This window comes from Ctenopharyngodon idella, chromosome 23, assembly GCF_019924925.1.
Source record: "Ctenopharyngodon idella isolate HZGC_01 chromosome 23, HZGC01, whole genome shotgun sequence".
In the NCBI taxonomy this organism is placed as follows: domain Eukaryota; kingdom Metazoa; phylum Chordata; class Actinopteri; order Cypriniformes; family Xenocyprididae; genus Ctenopharyngodon; species Ctenopharyngodon idella.
Window position 1 is genome coordinate 17,015,506 of NC_067242.1, and position 25,300 is coordinate 17,040,805.

The 25,300-nt window shown below is 37.0% G+C and overlaps 1 long non-coding RNA gene across 2 annotated transcripts; it reads left to right on the top strand.

The window, feature by feature from the left end:
• Positions 1-2,030: 2,030 nt before the first annotated feature.
• On the top strand, positions 2,031-17,594 carry LOC127506004 (uncharacterized). 2 transcript variants are annotated; one of them, XR_007927874.1, is made up of 3 exons: positions 2,031-2,347; positions 3,478-3,640; positions 17,441-17,594. It is a non-coding gene; the product is annotated as an uncharacterized LOC127506004 (long non-coding RNA). The 2 variants fall into 2 exon arrangements; XR_007927873.1 differs by lacking the exon at positions 17,441-17,594 and adding an exon at positions 3,861-4,481.
• The last annotated feature ends 7,706 nt before the right edge of the window (positions 17,595-25,300 follow it).

The following is a 25,300-nucleotide window of genomic DNA, read 5'->3' on the forward strand; positions in this document are numbered from 1 at the left end:
GTGATAACAGTGTCGGTGATGTTTTGAGACGAAAGAAACAACGTGAAGCACCTCACTTTTTGAAAACAGAATGCTGCTCTATAAAGGAAAGATAGCTGGCCTCTTTAGCTTTTAAAGGTCTTCATGGAGGGCAGATTGAGGGGAGACCCTGTTACCAGTCTGCAGAATAGCAACATGAGCTCATAACATCTATAGGAGTGTTAATGTACTGGTTTTATTTAAATTTTTGGTGAAAGGAAGGGAAAGATGTCAAATCTTAACTTCTTCAGCAGATTTATGTGCATGTGCATGTGCTGAGGTTCCCCCATGGCATATATTGGATTTATAATGTTTGCCTTCCTTTGACAGATTTTAAACCCTATAGGACATGTTTAACACCCATGCCCCGACAAGCATGGATGATTTTCATGGTTCATCAAGTGTAAGACCCTGTGCTTCATTGAGAATAAGGTTCACACCCTGCTCGCGCAGACATCACACGTCATCAGCGCGTTCCATGGGGCTATGGGCTATGCAGATTTGTAGGCCGTTACCGAGCACCGCAAACAAACAGCAGCCGCCTTTTACAATTCCTCCTGAACCAATACAACAAGCTTATGCTGTGTTCACACCATGTCATAACCGTAATTTAACCGTAAAAGGGAAAATCATATTTTATGCTGCTCATTATTTTAATTATTCTAGTGATTTGTTACTTGCATGACATTTTTTATTGTATATCAATCACATTTGGCAATGTTGAGTTAGTCCTGTTCATGTGCATGCTGTCTCAGGGGACCTCACACAAAGACACCCAAAAACTTGGATGGGGTGAGTTGGCGTTCTGACATAGAACCTGGAAGTGCTGAATGTAACCAGGGTAAGAGAATGACACAGAAGAGAGGATATTGTTGAATAAAGTCATTATTTTTGTTTTGTTTTTGCGCACAAAAAGTATTCTCGTCACTTCATAACATTAAGGTTGAACCACTGTTGTTACGTTGACTATTTTACCAATGTCTTTAGTATCTTTCTGGACCTTGAAAGTGGTGGTTAAATTGCTGTCTATGCAGGAGTCAGATACCTCTCGGATTTCATCAAAAATATCTTAATTTGTGTTCCGAAGATGAATGAAGGTCTTACAGGTGTGGAATGACATAATTGCGAGTACTTAACGACAGAATTTTCATTTTTGGGTGAACTAACCCTTTAAGTCCTATCTAAGTGGGTCAACAAAGCACTGCACACTATAATTGCATTTAATGTAAATTTAAATTAATTTAAATGCGAGTAACATAAAATGAAATGTCCAAAAACATTAAAATACAGGCTTTATCCAAAGCAACTTGTAGTGTCTGAGCTATAACATTAAAAAAAAAAAATGTTTTGAAAAAATTTGTTTTTGGTTCTGACAGTGTTCTGGGAACAATACGGTTAAAATTAATAAAAAGAATGTTTCTAAAGCAAATTAATTCTAAAAATAACAAATAAGAAAAATAAACTAATGTTCAGTTATGTGTTGACTGGGATGTAAGCTATACATTTTGTTCATGTATTTCCAGGGAATTGAACCTATGACCTACTGTACTGTAGCACCATTCATGCCAGTTAAACTGAACACCAGCAGTTGTAAATGCCAAGATGTTTCTGAATCATAATATGCAGCATTATTTTCATAAAACTGACAGATTAGCCAATTCTTCATCAGATCAGTCCTCTGAGCTGTTTGTTCTCCCTCTCACATGCTGCTTGGCTGCAGTCCACCCTTACTATTTACACTAACTCTTGATATGCTTTTGGTGCAGCACATGATTTTGGCAGCTTCAGGATATGTGTGGGGGTTTGACCACTTCTGATTCTCCTGCCTGACATGAAGATCTACAAAGAACCTATTGTATTGCTTCTGTTGGGTCACCATAATGCTACAGCTAAACCTGTGATCATGGTAGCCTAATGGATGCAAAGTAATTATTTATATATGTATGTGTATGTATGTTTTTCTCATTCAAAGTATGTTTTTTTTGTTTTATTAATTTTTTGTGTTTATTTTATTAAAGGTTAAAAAAAAAAAAAAAACTCACTCGTGCTTAGGTTTAGCGATGTATTTTAAAAATTTGTTGATTCACAGGAAGTTAACTGAGGCCCCCTAGTGGACCGCGGCAGCTAACTAGTCAATTAATAATTTAGGTTTAAACCGCGTACTTTCCTTCTTGAGACTGCTGTTTCATACGCTGTTATGAACAGCTTTCATGTGACTGGATTTCTCATCCCATCTGGTCGGCAAGGTGCCCCAATTTATCAGACGTTTAAGGTCGACAAGTTCAGCTCTAACCATTGCCATATTTTGCTCCAGGTTTAATATAAACAGGTAGGACTTTCAAATTCAACATTTATTTTAGTTTTATGTGTTCGTTTTTATTTACTTGATACGCAAAGTTAGCAACGCTAATTAATTAGGTAATTAACAGATGTTAATTTTATCATTTTCTTTTGGTCATGTCAATCTTCAGTTATTTATTTATTTAATTAAAAAAAGACTAATGTGACGAATGTTTCTGCGTAACAGTCAACATTTTGGAAGACAATATTTATAACAATCAAATACAAGGTCATGAAAACTGGGCCACGGATCTGCTTTGTTTATCGTTGTAATATTTCCAAACGAGCAATAGAGGGCAGGAGAGAGTCGTTGTCAAGACACATCAGATTGAACATTAGAAAGCACGGGGACAAAGAGCTGTTGTTCAGTCATGCAGATTGCTTCATAAATCAAGGCCACTGTATGGTAACATGATAAGCAGACTTTCTTCGTTATGGAGTCATTGCTAGTTTGTGCTTGCTTTTCTTTGGAATGTCTTGTTAATTTGCTACATACTAGCTGAATATGTTACTAAAATGCGTAATAGGTTAGTAAAGCCTACATTAAATGAACTAGACTTGTGTTTTCTGTAGGAAATACTGGTGCTAACTTACCCTGGTTAAGCAGTTTAACCCAGACTAAGATGGTTTGCTGGTCTTAGCTTGCTTAATCTGGTCTCCCATCCTGACTAGTGTTCAGCTCGTTTAGTTGGTCAGCTGGTCTCTCAGCCTGACTGGCTGAAATGTGTTAAAACCATCCAACGGACCAGTCAGACCAGCTGGTGCCAAACCACCTCTAATATCAACAATAACCTTATGAATTCCCTTATGGCCAGACTAGCAGACTAGATAAGACCAGCAAACCCGTCTAAGCTGGTTTCAGATGTTTTCTTTAGCAGGGAAATGTTAAAGTTTTAGGTAAGTGTAGGCTTTGGTCCTGTGTAAATACAGCATGTAAATAAATGGGAGGTGTTCACATTTTAATGTTAAAATAGTGTGAAGTTAATATGTATGGGTTTAAGACAAGCTTCAAAGAAATGCAATACAAATATATTCCTCAAGCAAGTATTGTAATGACATCTATGCAGATTTAGTACAAGTATAAGATGGTGTTTGAATAAAGTTGGCTCTGCCGTGCAGGGTATCCGAGTTCCTGGCAGTGCCAGCTGGAAGAACCACAGGCCGATGCCAACATCCCCCTTTTACCTGGCATTGTGCCCTCTGCGTGCCCGTGCCGTGCACTGAGTTGCCGCGACAACCAAAGCAGTGAAGTGGAGCAGTCCCAGCTGCAGCCCAGAGCACAGTGAGTAATCCTGTGCTTACAGTGAATCTTTATACACACATTTTTACTGACCTAAACTTGCACTCTTAGTCAACTGTTCTTCCAAATCTCACAGTATATCACTTTTTCTTCACGCACACATGCAGGGTCTTGCTTTTACAGTCCTGCTTCTCAGTGTAGCTTGACGCCCAGGACAACAATGTGAATTGCTTTAATGAAGTCCTCCCATTGTCCTGTCCAGTTTACAGCATGTGAACCTCTGGGGTCAAGCACAGGGCAGCTGCTCAAAACACAACTGATCTCAGCTTTGTGGGCAGATCCCAGTCTCCATTCCTGCTGCCTTTTGCCTGATTCACTGAATTCTTGGTGCAAATGCATATTTACGACACAAACAAGTCAGATTCTTTAAATTCCTGTATTACTCTCCTTTTCCTTTGCAGCCTTCCCTCTCTCTCTCCCTCCCTCCCTCTCTCTCTCTCTCTCTCTCTCTCTCTCTCTCTCTCTGTTGTGTGGTTAGTAGTGTTTTTGGGACAAAAGTCAGCAGAAAAGTTCCAGCGTGGGTGTAACTGGGTGTCACTTCAACTACAGGCACTTTTGTCACAACATTTTTCTTTTTGCTATATGTAACATTAAAATTTTGTTTCACAATGGCATAATTTGTTTTTGCTACTTTTCAAATACCTTTTATCTAGATTTTATTATTTTACATTTGTCCAAGATGTTTAATCATAGCATATGGATAATTGTTACTCATTTTGTTTTATTATTTAAATTTTGTGTTATTTTTTTTTTTTTTTAAATATGATATTAAATTAATTCAAATTAATAATTTTTAAAACTATGATACCATTTTAAAAACTATGGTTATATATGATTATACATTTTTAATAATGCATATGTTAAGATTATAATAATGTAATAATGTAATAAGATAAGAGTAACTTTTTAAAATACTAATCTTAAAAATTATCTATGTATCTATACCATTTTTAAAGATTTTATATATATATATATATAAAATCAGAATCTTTACAAATAATCTTATAAAATTATACAAATATGTGAATATATATATATATATATATATATATTGTATATAAGTACTATTTCATTAGATTATTTTTAAAGATATATATATATAAACATATATAAACAAAGTAATATATATAAAATAATCTTATAAAATTATATAAATATGTATGTATAATCTATGTATATAATCTTTAAAAAATAATCCTATAAAATTGTATATATGTATTATTTTATATATATATATATATATAATATGTTTATTGTGCATTATTTTGTCAAATTATGCAAAAAGACTGAAAATATTATTTTAAACTTTTTGTAATTGATAGCTTTTTATGTATATTAATGAAATGTATAAAAAGATTACAGTTTTATACTGAAAATGCAATTTCCACTTCTTTCATTTACACCTCACAGAATGAATATAAATATGTTATGAAATAAATATGAAATAAAATGTTATGAAATAAATATGTTCATGATGGTTCAGGTGGTGGGGAAAAATGTAATTTTCCTGTGACACATGAATATCTACTTGTTAGGAGCCAAGTTGAAATAATTAGTGAGTTTGAAAAAGTTTTTAAGGGAGATTCATTTCTACAGTTCCAGAATTCCTTAATTTCTAAAGTCCTCAGGACCAAAAGTGCCCATAGTTGAAGAAACACCCAAGTATCCTGCATAGTAGACCTTGTATGCCACCCTCAGAAGGTCAGCTGGCGAATCTGATATTATCAGCAGCATCGTGACTGTGTGGGGAGCAGGGCTTGACTCAGATCTGACTCACCGCTCCTGTGGGTTCATTTCTCTACTGATCTCGGAGCTTTTGCCCTCAGCTGCGCCAGGGATGGACTCACACAAGTTCTGGCACAGAACAAGTTGATCGCCTGATGAAAATAAATAACTTGCTACCAAGTCCGGATCAGTGTGGGGACATTATGCTGTGTTGTTTGGCCCCTTTGATAGTCAGATATTCTGAGAAAATGCAGAGCTTGATGATGACAGCTATGAATTTCTCCCAGTGGTGCAAACAGAATGACTGAGTACATGCTGTGTGCTTCTATTCTGGTGATGGTGATAATGATGAAGATGATTAAGATAATGACACAAGCTGCAATCATCGTTATATTTGGGTGAGGTCAGCAGTGTGGGCTTAGTGCTATAATAAAGTGATATGATATTTCTTTTCGCATTCAGGTGGCGCAGATCACATGAGTGATGATGCTAGTAACTACAATAGATATGACTTAACCATTACATCATTAAATGATGCGTTCATGTGACAAAAATATTCCTCTGAGGAGACATAACGCTGATTCACCTGGCAGCGCTGCTGATGATGATGATAATTGTAGTGTGAGCTGAGATCACTTGTTGAAGAATGTGTGTAACACCAGACAGATGCATCATCCGCATTCGTTATTAAAGGATTAGTTCACTTCAGAATTCAAATTTCCTGATAATTTACTCACCCCTATGTCATCCGAAATGTTTATGTCTCTCTTTCTTCAGTCGAAAAGTAATTTTTGAGGAAAACATTCCAGGATTTTTCTCCATATAGTGGACTTCAACAGGGTACAATGGGTTGAAGGTTCAAATTGCAGTTTCAGTGCAGCTTCAAAGCACTCTACACGATCCTAGCCGAGGAATAAGGGTCTTGTTTAGCGAAACAATCAGTCATTTTCTAACAAAAATAAAAATTATATACTTTTTAACCACAAATGCTCGGCTTGCACTGCTCTGCATTGCGCCACGCTTTACGTAATCACGTTGGAAAGGCCACGTGTGACGTAGGCGGAAGTACCACGGTAGGGCGAAAAACTCCATCTATTTTTCTCCTCCAACTTTAAAATCATCTGACATTGTTGTTTTACCTTTTTTTTGTGAATACCATTTGACTTCGCTTTGTAAACACTTGCTCGGTACTTCCGCCTACGTCACGCGTGACCTTTCCAACATGATTACGTAATGTGTGGCACATCGCAGAGCAGTGCAAGACGACGAGCATTTGTGGTTAAAAAAGTGTGTATATATGTAATATATAATATTTTTTTTATTTATTTATTTTTTAAGAAAATGACCGATCATTTCACTAGAGAGAAAAATCCTGGAATGTTTTCCTCAAAAACCTTAATTTCTTTTTGACTGAAGAAGACATGAACATCTTGGATGACATGAGGGTGAGTAAATTATCTGGAAATTTGAATTCTGAAGTGAACAAATGCTTTAACCCATCATTTACATGCACACATATTTAGGAACCTCTCGGCCTTTGGAAAAAAGTATAATTTTTATAGTTCTACAATATACTTAGCTTTTATTTTTATGTTTTCAGTTTTCATTTTTGTTTTAGTTTTATTTTTATTTTAGTGCTTTTGACTTTTTTTTTTTTTTTTCAAATATTACTATTTAGATTTAATATATTTTTATTTCAGTTTTAGTTTTTATTTATTTTCACTTAGTAATTTAAATACTTTAGCTTATTTCAGTCAGTTACCAAGTTTTTCATCTAATAATTATAGTTTTTTTATTTTTTATTTCAACATTAATTAACAGAAATGTTTTTGATATCTGGCCTCACTGATCAATTTGTATTTTTAATATGTATAAATTCCTATATGTATACATATAGATGTATAAGAATTTATAAATATGTATAAATCCCTATAAAAATAATGATATATATATATATATATATAATATATGTACCAGCTGGCAGGTAACTTTCAAATTATCGGCCGATTAATTGACATACTGGATATGATTGGAGTTTTCAAAGAATGAAGATCTTGCAGAAAAAAGTTTGTCTGTTCCCTGCATTTTATATAATATATGCTGTTATGAAAGTCATTTTATCACAATGACTGTAAGAGCAGACTGTACATAAGCTTTGACAATCCTGAAACGAAACAGGTTGAACAATGTGTGTCTCAGCTGTTAGGACGCAGGTGTGCTGCTCCAGTAAACGTGCTGAAGTCCATCTGACTGGGAGGGCCGCTGCGCACACACACTCACACTCACACACATACACACACACACTCCCCTCTCTGTGCATGGGAACCAATCCACTCTAGCTGAAACTCCTCCTCCTGTCTCTGTGGCTCCAAGAGAGTGTGCCTAGGCCAGGCCTGCGAGCGTGCATGCATGAGTGTGCGTGAGCGTGCACGTTTCACACGTGTGCCGGCCGTGGACTGGACCGCGTCTGTAAGCTGCTTTGCAAAGGCTCTATAGAGTGACCGTTTCCTAGAAACACACTGGGATTGTTGTTGCAGAAGAGAGCTGTTTGCACATGGTGCTGCATGACTGTCAAATGCTCAGTCTGAACACAACGTGTCTGTCTGAATGAGTTTCAGACCTGCATGCTTATTAGTAATAGAAGCATTTCATGTCTATAAAACTGCTCTATCACACTTTTCTTTGCAAGCATGCTGTTACAACTAGTGGTGTAACTATGAGTATAATGTTGTAGAGATATTATAGAAGCCCTAAGAGGCTGTGCATTATTGTTTTCTTATGATCACAACTTAAGTTTCTCAACTTAGCAAAAGTTGTTTTCTCGTATCTTGACTTTGATCGTGAGAAAAAAATGAAAATGATTCTATAAGCATGTAAACATTGTGGTCTCTTGAGCTGGCTGGTAATGTAATTAACCACATGTCCCTAGTGTTTATGGTGTTAAAGTTGTTGCCTCCTTCTCAAATATCAGACACTGATGTTGAAGTGGTCTAACATTGAGTGACAGAGCTATTTCAGCTTTAGTGAGTCCCAGATTAAAGTCAAAATAAACATGGTCATCTTTGATGCAGCAATATATGTATTTATTACACTGTTGCACTGAATGACTGTTACCAAGAGAAAACACAACTTATAAGTCAAGACAAAGTTAAGACAGCTTCATTTTAAATTACTTTTTTTTTTTTTTTTTGCTATTTTGTGATACATTTTTACTAAAATTATAATAAATCAAATTCCTAAAATAAAATATATAATATATGAAACAATGAATAAATTTATATTCATTTGATATATATATATATATATATAAAAAATGACCCGTCACATCATTGACCCATACATAAACACATTAAAAACATATACAAGCAAATTAATTTACATGTTGTTTGCTTGTATATGTTTTTAATGTGTTTATGTATGGGTCAATGATGTGACGGGTCATTTTTTTTGTCCAATAGCCTTAATAATAAAAAAATTATGACATCCAGAGTATGTAAGGTAGTACAACTAGATCTCTTCTATCCAAAAGGTTTCAATTATATTTTACTACATATAAAGGTACACTATATTGCCAAAAGTTTTGGGATGCCTGCATTTACATGCACATGAACTTTAATGACATCCCATTCTTAATCCGTAGGGTTTAATATGGAGTTGGCCCACCCTTTGCAGCTATAACAGCTTCAACTCTTCTGTGAAGGCTTTCCACAAGGTTTAGGAGTGTGTTTATGGGAATTTTTGACCATTATTCTAGAAGCGCATTTGCGAGGTCAGGCAGTGATGTTGGCGAGAAGGCCTGGCTTGCAGTCTCCACTCTAATTCATCCCAAAGGTGTTCTATCGAGTTGAGGTCAGGACTCTGTGCAGGCCAGTCAAGTTCCTCCACACCAAACTCGCTCATCCATGTTATATACCTTGCTTTGTGCACTGGTGCGTAGTCATGTTGGAACAGAAAGAGGCCATCCCCAAACTGTTCCCACAAAGTTGGGAGCATGAAATTGTCCAAAATGTCTTGGTATGCTGAAGCATTAAGAGTTCCTTTCACTGGAACTAAGGGGCCAAGCCCAACCCCTGAAAAACAACCCCACACCATAATCCCCCCTCCACCAAACTTTACACTTGGCACAATGCAGTCAGGCAAGTACCGTTCTCCTGGCAACCGCCAAACCCAGACTCGTCCATCGGATTGCCAGACAGAGAAGCGTGATTCGTCACTCCAGAGAACACGTCTCCACTGCTCTAGAGTCCAGTGGCGGTGTGCTTTACACCACTGAATCCGACGCTTTGCATTGCACTTGGTGATGTAAGGCTTGAATGCAGCTGCTCAGCACGCTCTGTGATTTTACATGGCCTTTTAAGTTGCTGTTGTTCCCAATTGCTTCCACTTTGTTATGATACCACTAACAGTTGACTGTGGAATATTTAGTAGTGAGGAAATTTCATGAATGGACTTCTTGCACAGGTGACAACCTATCACGGTACCACGCTTGAATTCACTGAGCTCCTGAGAGTGACCCATTCTTTCACAAATGTTTGTAGAAGCAGTCTGCATGCCTAGGTGCTTAATTTTATACACTTGTGGCCATGGAAGTGATTGGAACACTTGAATTCAATGATTTGGAGGGGTGTCCCAATACTTTTGGCAATATAGTGTATTTTAAAGATTCTGAAGTGTCAAAATGTCATTTGGTTTAACCGTCCAATAACTGTCCAATAAGGCCAATACAGCCATTTCATTTGTGATTAAAATGTAGTAAATGTATATATTTTTTATTCTGGCATGATTTTATAACATCATATATTAACAGTGCAAAATTGTATTAAAATTATGCGTAGAAGCCGTTGCTTTGTTATGAGAAAGAATGTCCGGAAAAATGAATTTCATTGATGTCATTCGGAGTAACCAATATAAAGGGACCATTTTGGATCAAGTCATGCGGTCAATATCATGTGACAGGATGTGACATCATTCAGACACCTGCAAAGGACCACATGGTCGTGAAGCAAAGTAACTAACTCTCTCTTAACTATTTGAAAAATTCACAATTTCTCATACGCATGTCCCGAAACATCAGGTCATTCAGTACAACCGCTATAAAACATGGAAAATGTTGTAATATTTTAAAAACTTGTACTAAATATAAAATGTTTGATTGTCCTTTTGCTAACTAGCTAGCTAGCTAGCTACATATCAGCCTGTTAGCATTGTTTGGAAATATTTTCATTCGGTATAACCAAAAGTGTCATTCGGTAAAACCGAAATTTTGGTTTTACCAAAATGTTGACTTTTTTGGTGACAAATTTTGTCCATCTTGTAAAAAATGACAAAAGCAGTGTTAATTGATTATAGAAACCACATAATCTCATTGTTAACACTTAATAAAACTTCAAAATTAATTATATCTCCTTTGTTTTTTTACACCTTTAAAAATCTTATTCGTCAATGACCTATATATATATAAAACATTAATTTTAATAAATAATTAATAAAATAAAATATAATTTATTTATTAATTTTTAATATATTAATTTACAAATGGACCTCTTGAAATCTTTCACAGACCACCAGCTGACAACAGTTTTAACCAGTCCTAAACTGTACATAATCCATAATTCTCAGTAATGCTGGAACACTTTGTTTCTGTAAACTCATCACTTCTGTCATCAGTAGAAAAAAATGCAATGTTTCTATGTACAATAGGAGGTTGATTATCATTAGGGTATGTCCTGTATACTTTACATATTTGATCTGAGCATTCATCACAGAAACACCCAAGTAACACCAGGAAAAAAAGGTGTGTATTGTGTTTATTTGTGTGAGCAGTGAGTGAATTTGCGAGTGTTCACGGTGTGCGACTGTGGTGCCTGTCCTCTGCTGGGAACAGGAATATCAGGTTTCCTCTGTGTGCACAATGTGTACTCAGTGTTTCCTCTGTGTTCTCCTGCTGTCAGCACAAAGCAGTGCTACGTCAAATCAACATGCCTCACTGCTCCTTCCGTCCAAGTGTGTGCGCGTGAGCGTTACCAGCCGCACACAGTTTGCAGATTTTATTGGACAGGTTTTTATTTGACTGCTGGGCATCTGTTAATTCTCTCTGGTAATACATTAACACCTCAGGAATATGATGCAAACGGACTGAACTGTTAAACTGTCAGGATTTGAGACTCAGAACCGCAGTGGGAAAAAAACTGAATCAGGGAACAAATACTCAAAAATCAACCCTCTTCAATATTTCTGTTGTTTCTCCTAGAATAGGGATTCTCAAATTTTTCAACCCGAACCCTTTGACCTTTTGACCTAAAATACTTTAAGTATCATCTGAATTTAAAAGTTAATATTTAACAACACATTTACATGTTGTTCATGGTTCTCTGATGTCTTTTAATGGTCACATAACATGCAGGTAAATACACTATCATTCAAAAGTTTTCTTTTACAGAAATTAGTACTTTTATTCAACAACGATGCATTAAATAGATCTAAAGTGACATTTGTAATCTTATAAAAGATTTTTATTCAAGTAAAAGCTGTTCTTTTGAACTTTCTATTCATCAAAGAATCCTGAAGAAAAATGATCACGATTTCCACATAATATTAAGCAGCACAGCTGTTGTAAGAAATGTTTCTTGAGAACAAAATCAGTACATTAGAATGATTTCTGAAGAATCATGTGACACTGAAGACTGAATGCTAAAAAATTCAGCTTTATCATCATAGGAATAAATTAAATTTTTCAATACAATTGTCTCCAAAGATGTAAATGTATTTATAAAACATTTCAGATCCTCATACTACTCAGAATTAGTGTTGTCAAAAGTACCGACTTCGATACCAAGTCGGTACGGAAATTAAAAAAATGTGATGCTTTGAGCGCCGTTGAGCGGATTTGTAAACACCTCAGATTGGCCATTGTGTTCACGGGCTCAACATATATGTCTGTGATTGGCTCCAATGATCAACGCACGGGAGTGTTTGAAAGCACACGGAAGTGTTTGAAATGTTTTGAAAGCGGGAGCGTTTGAAAGCAGGCGTCTTATCAGCAAACCGGTCCGCTGATAGATGCCTGCTTTTAAATGCTCCCGTGTGTATCTGTGTAAGTGCTCGGTGAAGAGCGTCATTGATGTCTATTTACAACATGTTTTTGAAGCTTTGATCATTGTAGCCAATCACGGACATAAATGTTGAGCACGTGAACACAATGGTCAATCAGAGGTGTTTTAAAATGTTTAACATTTTTAAAATTTCAGTATCGACTTGGTATCGAAGTCGATACTTTTGACAGCACTACTCAGAATAGTCAGTCAATATGGGTTTTTCATATTATTCTTAAAATGCTATTATTATGCTATTTTAAAGGTTTCCTACAAAAGATTTATATGCATCCAAGGTCAAAAACACTTTAATTTTCTCTTAATATACATTGCAGCATCACCTCTTTTCTCACAGTGTCTGAAACTGTTCGATAAAGGATTCAGTCTCTCTAAACCCCTCCTTTCCAAGAGCCTACTCTGCTCTGATTGGTCAGATGACCCAGTCTGTTGTGATTGGTCTTCCTCATACAGTGTGTGTTGGAAATGAAACACCCATTACCATATCTGAATTTCAGCTCCGGAGGCTTCCTCAGCACATATAAACCGTGATTCGAACAATAACAATGGCATTGGTTTAATGTATCAATTCAAACCTGAGTCCTTATTCTTTGGAATTGCATGGATTTGCAAAGTGGATTTGCTTTTGCAGTGCAGAAAACAGCATCTTCTTGTCATGTCGACAACAAAACCAAACTCTTCCAGGCCTCCGCTACAACTACAGTGTTTGAGGGCGGGTCAAAGTAGACGTTGTCCCTAGGCAGCCAATGAAGACCATAGGATGGCATTATGCAAATTTGTTACAAACCTATGTAGGTTCATGCAGGAAGTAAGACTGGAATTACTGACGAATCGTTTCATTCATTTCAGAATCGGTTCTTTCTTTTGGGAATCGGTTCATGCACTTTTACCTTTGCAGACTTTTTGTATTCACAAACATCTACAGTATATTACACATTACATGAAAAGTAATATCCGAAAAAATCACAATAGGGGTACTTTAAACACTTGTTCCCTTCTTCAATTTCGAATATTTGTTTACTTCCTTGCCATACATAAAGAGGAATGAGTCCATGGTCAGTTCTGTTATAAATCGCATTAGTTGGTTTGTGATGTTGGATTAGTATCATCCATGTCCTCTCTGGTTGGTGAGGGTGTAACGGGGATTGTTTTTGTGGTACATTCCGCTCCCAGAAAAGCCCTGGTGACCCCTGGGGCGTCATGTCAGTGCGAGAGCAGAGGAGGAGGAGACGAAGAGGCCCCACTGGTCTCTGATCCTGGAAAGCAAACTGTTCAGCTTCACCCACTTCTCTGTTCATCCTCCTCCCCCATTCACCCTTGTTCAATCCATCTTCTCTGCTTCTCTAACAGACACAAAATAAACAAGAATCACATGTGATGTACACTATGGTGTGGTGCAGCCACAACTGTCTGACTGAGCTGGTCTCAGTTGTGCAAACCTGTTATCTGTGTTAATGGACTTTGGTGCATTTGTGTGTGTGTTTGGCTAAAGGGGATTTGTCTTGTGATGAGATTAGGCAGAATAACCCAGACGAGAGGGAGCTACTCACTGGCTTTGAGCACTGATACAGTATCAGCTACAAGAAGAGCCCGTTGCTTCCCTGCCGGGTTTGTGTATGTGCGTGTGCAAGTGTGTGCATACATGGTGTGTGCTGCTTGTTTGTCAGTTCTTTATGATTTGTGATTGTATGGAAAGCCACTGAGTAGTAGATGGGTGATGGTCTTACACTCCATCCTTTTAGTAGGTATCTATTTATAGTTTACAACTTCAGATTTATGTGTACGTGACCCACAACAGGGACGTCTCTATGGCATTACAGCTCAAAGCTATAATAACCCTAGCTGTGTCTTTGACAATAGTCACCTTTATTTATATAGTGCTTTATACAATACGTATTGTTTCAAAGCAGCTTCACAGAAATAAACGGAGAAGTGTTGATCAATGACGCAAACAGAATTAAAGGGTTAGTTCACCCAAAAATGAAAATCATGTCATTTATTACTCACCCTCATGACGTTTCACACCCGTAAGACCTTCGTTCATCTTCAAAACACAAATTAAGATATTTTTAATAAAATCCGATGGCTCAGTGAGGCCTTTATTGCCAGCAAGATAATTAACATTTTCAGATGCCCAGAAAGGTACTAAAAACATATTTAAAACAGTTCATGTGAGTACAGTGATTCAATCTTAATATTAGAGAATACTCTCGAGAATACTTTTTGTGTGCCAAATAAAAAAAAAAACAAAATAATGACTTTTCAACAGTATCTAGTGATGACCGATTTCAAAACACTGCTTCATGAAGCTTCAAAGCTTTACAAATCTTTTGTTTCGAATCAGTGGTTTGAATCACGTTTTAAACTGCCAAAGTCACGTGAACTATTTAAATTTCGAAACACTTATAACGTAACAAAGCCTTGTTTACTGAATTCACGTGACTTTGGCACTCTGAACCACTGATTCGAAACTTACTGAGCCATTGGATTTTATCAAAAATATCTTAATTTGTGTTCTGAAGATGAACGAAGGTCTTACAGGTGTAAAACGACATGAGGGTAAGTAATAAATTACAAAAGTTTCATTTTTGGGTGAACTAACCCTTTAAAGCAGCTCTAATAATAATAAACATTTATGGCTTTGTGTGTCTAAAGGAATATATTATATAATACTTGTGGCATAATTTTGATTACCATGAAAATTCATTTTGATTTTGTCCCTTGTTTCCTTAAAAAAAGAAAAAAGAAAAAATACAGTGAGGCTTTTTATGGAAGTGAAAATGGAAGAGACGTTGCAAGTTAAAATACTCATAATTTTCAAGAATGTAAAAAATGTTTTTTTGTGTGTGATTTTAGTGTGAAAATAATTGCTTGAAATTATGTCCAATTTTGAGCTTTGTCATGTATTACAGCCTGGAATATTCCTAACAAAGTTCCCATGTGGTTGTATTTGCCATTACATGAACGACTGCTTGTTACTTCATTCTTTTAAACAGCTTGTTATACAATTTCACGGATCAGTTCGTATTTCCCAACGTTTTGTTACTCCAGTGTCTTTATTCTGTCTGTGTAATTGTTCTTTAATTTGTTTCAGAGCTGACAGCTTATCTTCGCTTCATCTTAAATGCACTTCTTTTGGAGACAGACCGAAGATTTTCATGATGATATCAGCGGTTTGTGTGCCTGTGTGATGTAGTGGTGAGATTACCTTCACTCAATGGCATGTGCTTCATATAAACAGATCCTGTTCCCAATGCCTTCCTGTAGGGGGCAGTATCCCCCCTGCCCCTTCTAAGAGCATCTATCACAAATTTACCCTATACTAAAAACATACCAACAACCTCCTATCTTCCATAATCATGTGTCAGTAATGCATTGTGTTTCCAGACTGGTTTGAAAGTAAAGAGGAATAGATGTGTTGCTGAATTTAGTCATATTTAGTCAGTGGGTGTTAGATTTGTGTGTTATTTGTTTTTGTTTTTTTCCATTTTGCGCCAAATATAGCTAGCGAATACGCCATGCAGTCTGTGTTTGCAAGGTTGTTCTATTAATGGGGAAGGATTTATGGGATAGATTGGCAGGCACCAATACAGTAGAGAGTCTATATTAAGATTAAGACAGAGAGTCAGTTGGCCAAATGATAGCTGCGGTCAGGATGAGGTGTTATACTAACCTACAATCAAGTCCTAAATAGTCATTTGAATGTTTTATGGTTATTTTTGTGCTTGTGCTTGCAAACAGATATCATTATCAGTCATTGAAATATTCATACTTCTATTATGAATCACATTGAGTACAGTGCTCTAGTACAAGGGTCTAGGGACATCTTGGGGGTCTGCGGTGAAAAATAGTGTAAAAATGTAAAATGCTGTAAAAAAAAAAAATTGAACTTATTGCTGTTTTATTCTGTTTTCTAAATACTAGTTCATGAGATTAATCACAATTAATTATTCTGTTGATAGCCGTAGTTTTATATATCACTTCATGTTTATGCATCTGATGATGGGTAGAAAAAATGCATAATAAAGTAAATATTTTTATTTTCCACAGTGACCGTATAAGGTCTTTTAAATATGAAAATATATAGCTGTCTTTATTTTGTAGAGGAATCATAAAGTTTGAAAAACTCAAACAATAAATCATGTTCTTGTTGAGTTAACCACAAAGTAAATACAAAGTTCTGTCATGAAACTCTAGATGGCGCAGGCTAAGATGTCCTTTAACTCAACCTGCTCGTAATCACATCGTTATCTATAGGGCACAGCTGATTGGTTCCTGCTGTATCAGTAGCCAATGAGCTTGTGTGCTCAACCTTCAAAAGTACTTGGGTAGCTTTTGCCTTAGCGGTGTACCTCACTTTCAGAAACCCTCCACCTTCCCCAGCTCAACCTGTATAGATCTGCTATGGGTAATTCATGTACGATATATTGTACAGCAGCAGCATGTCTTACTTGCTCACAGCAGCGTGTCGTATATGTATTGGCAGTAGCAAGTCCCGTTACTCCCTTACTTGCTCTGCAGCAGCAGCAGCGTAGCAGATCTATTCCACCAAGACCAAACATATCAACATTGTCATACCTACCCATGCCAAACATGACATAAAATAAAAATTCACCCTAATCACTATATATTCTAGGTGCTTGTTATAGATCTTATTTTGAAAAATTCATCCGTGAATTCTGTATGTTTTTAAATGTCCTGTTTCAATCAGAATATCACATTATAGATATAAAATGGGTTACGAACACCATTTCATGTTGACTTTAAGAGAAATAGTGTAGTTAAATGAGACATTTTTCTGGAAAATAATTTGTGCACAATGTCAGACAACAAATAACGGATTAAACCCCACTGTGACAGATTCATGTCACTGAAATTATAATTATTGATGTGTTTGTTTTTACATTTGTCTCCTCTTTTCTCTTCTCCTCTCCTCTCCTGTGGGTAGGAGCCGGGGGGCTGCACATGTCGTCATCTCTGGTTTGCATTATGCAGGTCTGACTGCAGGGAGTTTGATTAATGGCTGGAGTCAGAGGGGACAGACACAGGAGCTCAGGGGGAGTTGCACACAACATGCATCTCCGCCAATACAACAACTAGATGTAAGTGGGTTTACCCATTAGCATGGCATTTTTCAGCCATGTATTTTGCTTATGCACAGGATCATAAGAGAAACCTACAGCTCTCTTACAGTTGGATGAATAACAATATTCATGCGATCTTATTAAATGTCAACGATTAAGCTATGTCTATAAAACCTTTTGAAAAGTACAATCACAGCAGAACATTCCAATCTGTGTTGGCGCTGCCGCTGACCTAGAGAGAGCAGTTGTCACATAGGTATGAAACAGCTTCACAAACAGCCTTTTTAACCACACAGAATCATTATTTCTGTGTTACAGTATTCAAATGAACACAGAAGTACTGGGATAAAAGTTTATAGTTCAGTTAAAAATACTGATGTCTGCAATAGCAAACAAAATAGAGTAAATCACCTTTTGAAATTTGACGCTTCAAATAAAGATTGTATCAATTACATTGTTACACCAGTAGGTGGTGACAAGCGACTGTTAAGAAAAAATGTATTTGTCATTGAATCATTCATTCAAGAGATTCGTTCAAAAATGCAGATTTTTTTAGTCTTTATGAGCGAATCATTGAATCATTCAGTCAAACCGATTTTTTTTTTTTTTTTTTTTTTAAATAATGAATTCAAATTAATAAAATATATATTTTTTAAATATACTGTTTTGTTTAGTTGTCTACTCAGAATCTTGGGAGAATCGTGATCTCTATTTTAAACAAATAAATTGTTAAAAAACATAAAATTGCTTCTTTTTTCTTTTTTATTAAACAGTGGTTTATTGAACAAATTGGGTCTCTCTTAAATAAATTCTATTATAATTAACATTTTCTTAAGGATAAAACAATCTATCTCTCATACAGGGAGCCCTTTCTTGCAAATTACTATAATATTAAAGCTTACAATTAACAACAGAGCCCAAACAGTTGCTATTTATTTTTAGATGTAATAATCAACACTCAAATAAAAAAACAAAAAACATGTATATTACGTATAACGCAGGTTTTGCATTAACTTCTACGTCTAATTATACAATTATTTTTCTACTCCAATTCATGCTCTCCTCTATAGTTCATTTCTCTAGTGAACTAATATGCTGTGGACACTAAATGACTTGCCTGAGGTAAATGTAATGCTACGTGAGATATTATTCTCAAGCTGTCTTTCCACGGTTAAAACACTGGTTGAGAGATTACACATAAACATATCTATGCATAGATCGTCTGTTCTTCTTCTGTGCTTTTTCCTGTTGTGGCGGTTAGCAAACAATGTTACATTACCAATGTTGGATTGCCTGTGACTGACTGTATTCGTTGTCTGACTGTATGCACCGAACCGTGACGTCTGTACCATGACAGTTCAGGACGAATACATGTACCGTTACACCCCCAATAACACACTATATTTACAATATATATTTGTCAAAATTACCTACAGCTTCAGTGCACACATACAGGATCACAGTGTGGTTTCCTGGGCTACAAACAGGAGGTCACTGTGAACGCAATAGAGCAGACATCTGAGCCAGATGATGTCAGCTTACACTCATCCTCACACACACACAATCATAAAAGTCACGCACACTCCCCAAAATACACTCCACCCACATTATGTGTGATCATTTGCAGGATATGACAATGCTGCTGGTGGATATTAATACCCTTTAGCTCATCTGAATGCAGTTGGCATGCAGGAGAAAATATCTGACGGGTGCTATTTTTAGTGCTACAGGCAAGCACACTGGGATCCACTAGAGCTCAATGATGCTATTTTGGAGTGCAGCACTCACAGAAATAGCAGCAGCATATTGAATCCAGAGGAGAGGGACAAAGAAACCTGGCCATGGATGTGCGCTCTCTATTTATAGCACAACAGCAGCAATTAACGCTGCAGAGAACATGAGAGTACACACCACAAATACTGCAGACACTCAGGCGCTTATGTTTATCCTACTCTGGCGTACGACACGGTCTGCCTGTGGTATCTGATTTGGGATCGGCTGTGTCTTCATCAGCCTTTGTCCAAAACAAGCATAAGACAAAGAACTTATTTGATTTAGATAGTTTTATAAGCTGCAGCTCTCGATTACTGAACATGGTCCAACTGTCTTTGTTCTGTGGAACTCGAAAGGAGAATTTCTAAGGAAAACCCTGGCTACTCTCTTCAGTATAATGAAAGTTAATGAGAAGTGGGGCTGTCAGGCTCTAAAATGCACCATAAAAATGGTCCACATAAGTTGTACGCTTTTGTCAGAGTCTTCTGAAGTATTTTGATAGCTTTGTGTGAGAAACAGACAAAAATTAAGTCATTATTCACTGAAAAACTTTTCAATGATTGTTCATCCAGTTCACAAAACTACTCTGGGGAAAAAAAAAACAAAAAAAACCCTGATCCAGTTCTCAAGTTCAACTCACTAACTCACTGATCAAGGCAGTTCCTTCAGTTATTGTAAATAATTTTAAAATTTAAAATAAAATTCCCTTTTTTAATATATTTTAGTGTCATTTATCAGCTTTTATTTGAAGTAGAAATCTTTTGTAACTTTATAAATGTTAAAAATATTTACTGTCACTTTTTTTCAATTTAAAGGGGTTCTTGATTATGATTTCACTTTTTTAACTTTAGTTCATGTGTAATGTTGCAGTTTGAACATAAACAACATCTGCAAAGTTACAACGCTCAAAGTTCAATGCAAAGGGAGATAATTTCTTTTACAGAAATCGCTTTTTAAGGACTTAAACAAACGGCTGGCAGGGACTACAATGAGCTTCTTCCTGGGTTGGTGACATCACAAACCCCAAAATTTACATAAACCCTGCCCCCGGGAACACGCAACAACACGCCTCCATGTTGGGCTGCTTTAGAGAAGAGGAAGAGTTGTTGTAGTAGAGTGTTGTTGCCATGCCGTCATTTTACGCCGGACTGCTTCACAAACGAAGGTCAATTCAATGCTGGATTTGCACAAAAGATTAACATGACGGCACATGCTAGTCGATGAGTTGAATCAATTCCACAGCAACTACATAAATTTATCCACTAACCATTCAGAAACGTCCAGTTGCATTCTAAAAGTTGTAACTTCTTCTTGAGTCTCTCCATCAGTGTCCGACGGTTTGAACAATGTAAGGCTGAACACTGTTACTGACAATCGTCATTTTGGCTGCGTGAGATTCTCCAACTTTGTTGTTGTTGACCAACCACAGCGTGAGCTGTTAAAGCTCCACCCTCTTCTGGAAAGGGGGCTGGGAGCAGCAGCTCATTTGCATTTAAAGGGACAAACAAAAAAATGGTGTGTTTTTGCTCACACCCAAATAGGGGCAAATTTGACAATTTAAATTTTTGAGCTCAAACTTCACAGACACATTCTGGAGACACCAGAGACTAATATTACATCTTGTGAAAAGGGGCATAATAGGTCCCCTTTAATAGTATTAATTTCTTTAAAAAATTGTAAAAATCGTGTACTGACCCCAAACTAATATACCTGCCAGTTTTGTCTTGCGTTTAGTTGCTAGTCTTGTGTTCACTTTGGACCTTGAACGCTCAAAAGTTTCAAAATAACTCATTAAATAACCAAGTTTGCTTGTCCAATCATGTCCATTGTGAGATCTCTTATGAGTCATCTGAATTTGAACCACATCAGTAAGTGAACAGGAAGCAGGAAGTGTAAAGGTCGACCTTGAGCTTGGTTTTAGAAGCCCACTTTGTCCCAGTGTTTCTAATGATTCAGAGTGGTATGAATTACCTCAAGCTGAGCTTTTTTATGCCGACCCACACCACCTCCCCCTGCCGTGAGAGGGATCAGCAGATAGCAGCTGCTGAAGAGCAAGAGCAGCAGCAATCCTTTTCCTCAACGAAAGGCCTCCAATGTGGGGAATGTTCATTTGGATCCATTCATCAAAGATGACATTCCAATAAGAGGTCCCTGTGATGGGATCCAAACTCACTGCTACCTTGTGAAAGCAATTTTCCCCTTCATGTGCTCCAGGACAGCAAAGGGGAGTTAGACTGGGAGTGAGGCTAGCTTAATCGCTCAGCATGCAGAATTGACAGAGCCTATAGATTTCTTTATGGAGAGCTGTTTTGGCAGCCCCTGTGTCGTTAAGGCACATTCATACCTGCCATCAATAATCTAATGCGACAATTAGCTGAAGATGGATGTGACAGGTTCCTCGATACTGACAAACACAGCAGTTCTGTCCATAGACAAGGTCAGTCACTCCTGTCCACTGGAATCAGAAGCAAAAGGAGCGCATGTCCTCCAGCATCTAAACAACATGTGAAGATCAGTCTGGACTGACAGCAAGGCAGATGAGTCACATTCGTCCTTTGAGTTTATGAGACATGACTGGGGTAGACTGAAGGTGAGCAGGGTGAACCTGTACTAAGATGGGTTGCATCTGACTAACTTGCATACAAACATTTAAAAGCATAGTTTACCCCCAAATTAAAATTTGTCATTATTTTTCGTGAATTTTATATTCCTTGAAAATCATCAAGCCTTGGTGTGTTCATTAGTAGTGATGTCCGAATCATGAACGAATTATGACTCAATTTGAGTCTAATGTTTTCAATGAATCGGTTGATACAGTTCACAAAACAAGTCTAAATGGTATTTTTTCACTAGTTTTAGTGATCCAGTTCTTGAGTTTATGTTAGTAACTCAGTGATTCAGTCTCACAGACCTGGTTCACTCCTATTAGTTATGAATTGGAGAAACTGCAACGCGCAATATGGCGTTTACGTAAGTAAAAGAGGCAATTGCTGATTGGTAAAGACATTGCTTCACTGTAGCTGCCGTTAGAGGCTCGGTTCCCATAGAAACCTGAGACTCTTGCTTAGGACTGCACATGCACATTGGCTGGTCAAGCCTGAAAAATAAGCTTTTTTAACGCTATTTGAGCATAAGAAACAGCATTTATGGGACAGTTCATGTCAGATTTTATTGCCGATTTGAAATATGTTATTTATTTGTGAGTTCGACAAGCAGTTTTTGAGATTTCAGGATTCCCCCATTCAAATAGATAGGACTTGGTCTTGATTGCCCGAAATAGCTGCCCAGAGGTGTTGCAAATATGGCCGCCGAGTGAACAGACTTTCCTTTAAAGGGACTTTGTTCGGTCGAAATTACGTGTTCAACTCGCTGATTTTGTCCCATTGACTCTAAATCAACTCTCTCACTGATTTGGGCTTAACTCACTGACTCACTGATTTGGTCTCACTGACTTGAGTTCAACTCATTGACTCAATGATTCGATCACTTTGACTCTAATTCAGTGCATTGACTCAATGATTTTGTCCCATTGACTAAATCAACTCACTGACTCAATGATTTGGTCCCACTGACTTGAGTTCAGCTCGCTGACTGAATTGTTTGGTGCTACTCATTTGAGTTCAACTCACTGACTGAATGATTCGGTCCACTGATTTGAGTTCAACTCACTGACTGAATGATTCGGTCCACTGACTTGAGTTCAACTCACTGACTGAATGATTCGGTCCACTGATTTGAGTTCAACTCACTGACTGAACGATTCGGTCCACTGACTTGAGTTCAACTCACTGACTGAATTGTTTGGTGCTACTCATTTGAGTTCAACTCACTGACTGAATTGTTTGGTGCTACTCATTTGAGTTCAACTCACTGACTGAATTGTTTGGTGCTACTGATTTGAGTTCAACTGACTGACTGAATGATTCAGTCCACTGACTTGAGTTCAACACACTGACTCTATGATTAGGTGCTACAGATTTAAGTTCTACTTATTGATTGAATGATTCGGTTCACTGAGTCAGTGCGTTCCACGCACAGATGATTAGGTCTTACTGACTCAGGTTCAGCTCAGTTCAACATTTGTTTGCAGTGGTTAAAAACTCAATGCAGTAGAAGACAATCAGTGAATCGGTCTGTTCTGGCTCACACAAAGCAAGTTGGGTTTAAAAGACATGAAATATAGTCGTATGGACCATATTTGATATGGTGCTTTTGCACTCTTTTGAAGCTTGAAAACTCCAAATTAATTTCTAACAGTGATCACTATGTGATTCAGAATTTTTCCTTTTGTGTTCCACAGAAAAAAAAGAGAGTCACTTAGGAATGACATGAGGGTGAGTAAATGATGACAGAATTTTCATTTTTGGTTGAACTACTGTATTGAACTTTTATCATCCATAACAACCTGTGAATCCCTCTACTTTCTAACCAACTCTACAAAAATTAGTTAATGATTAGGTTGCCCTCACAGGTACATCAAATTCATGCCTTTTTCTCTATAAGGCAGGGTCTTTCTTTGAGCACTGGATGATGTCATAAACTAGGGTTCATGCTCATATCTGGAGGGAATCATATTATGGGTTATATTTTTCCCCTTGCTAATTTGGGACACGTATTAAAGTTCTTCTAAAAATACCCTTCCAATGTACCCTGGTGACTGTATTTGCAAACATGTCCTTATATACCACGGCCTGCAGCTCTAAAAGTGGACGGCCCCCTGCTTCCAGTGGCCTTCAGTGAAATTCGTCTCTATCACGGGCCAATAATGGACCCTGGGCTTTGAAATAGTCACAGTCACCCTGCCGAGCTGCAGGGGCTCTCAAGTGGCTGTACAGCAGATCCGATGGGATTTCCTGAGCCACATGTGTCTTTGAAACCTAAGCCGAGAGTGAGAGCTGTGCTGTTCTCTGACCCCAGAGCTACTGCAAGTGCATTTCAGCATACCAGTTATGGTAGCAGACGCTAAGAGAATTCTATCAATAAATAATGCGGAGCGGAGATACACATTCAGCACGTCATTCATTATGAATTAAATAGCCACGCGTGAGCCACTAGCTTACGACAATCTGACACTTGCTGACGGGCTGAAATAATGATGGATGATTTTGAACTCATTGCATGTAGTTTGTCTCGCTGTTAAGTTGAATGAAACCTTACAAGCAGAATTGCGCCTTTGCATTAATTTGGTCATTTGCTTCTATAAACTGTGGGAGTTATTATATGTGTGAAAAGGTTATTTCTTTTTTTTTGTGCTTTTTATTTCTTTTCTTTTTTTGTGGTTATTTATATATTATTTTTAGGTTTTATTTTTAGATTTATTGTTGTTTTAGGTTTATCAGAATCTGCACCATACTTATTGTAATTGTCAAACCTATAACAACAGTCTACTGCAGTACTTGCTGATGATGAAATATAATAGAAATGTGCCTTTAGCAATAAACTCACTAAAAACTGCCATTGCACTGCATCTCTGCTGCATTTATGATTCAGCAACACGGACTGGATGCAGATCTTGTGTGATATAACTAGTAACTCTATATGCCAAAGTTTGTGGTGTCCATGGCAGCTAACAAAATAAGGGATCATTAAAATAACAGACATTTACATACAGTATAGTCCACAAGACAAAATAAAATATAGCTGAATTTACACAAATGAACCAGTTCAAAAGTTTACATACCCTTAAATATTAGAACTGTGTATTGTTACCTGGATAATCAACAACTGTTTTTTTTTTTTTTTGTGATGGTTGTTCACAAGTTCCTTGTTTGTCCTGAGCAGTTTAAAGGATTAGTTCACTTTAAAATGAAAATTACCCCAAGCTTTACTCACCCTCAAGCCATAGGTGTACAGTATATTAATTTCTTCTTTCAGATGAACACAGTCGGAGTTATATTAAAAAAATATCCTGATACATCTAATCTTTATAATGGCAGTGAACGGGACCAACG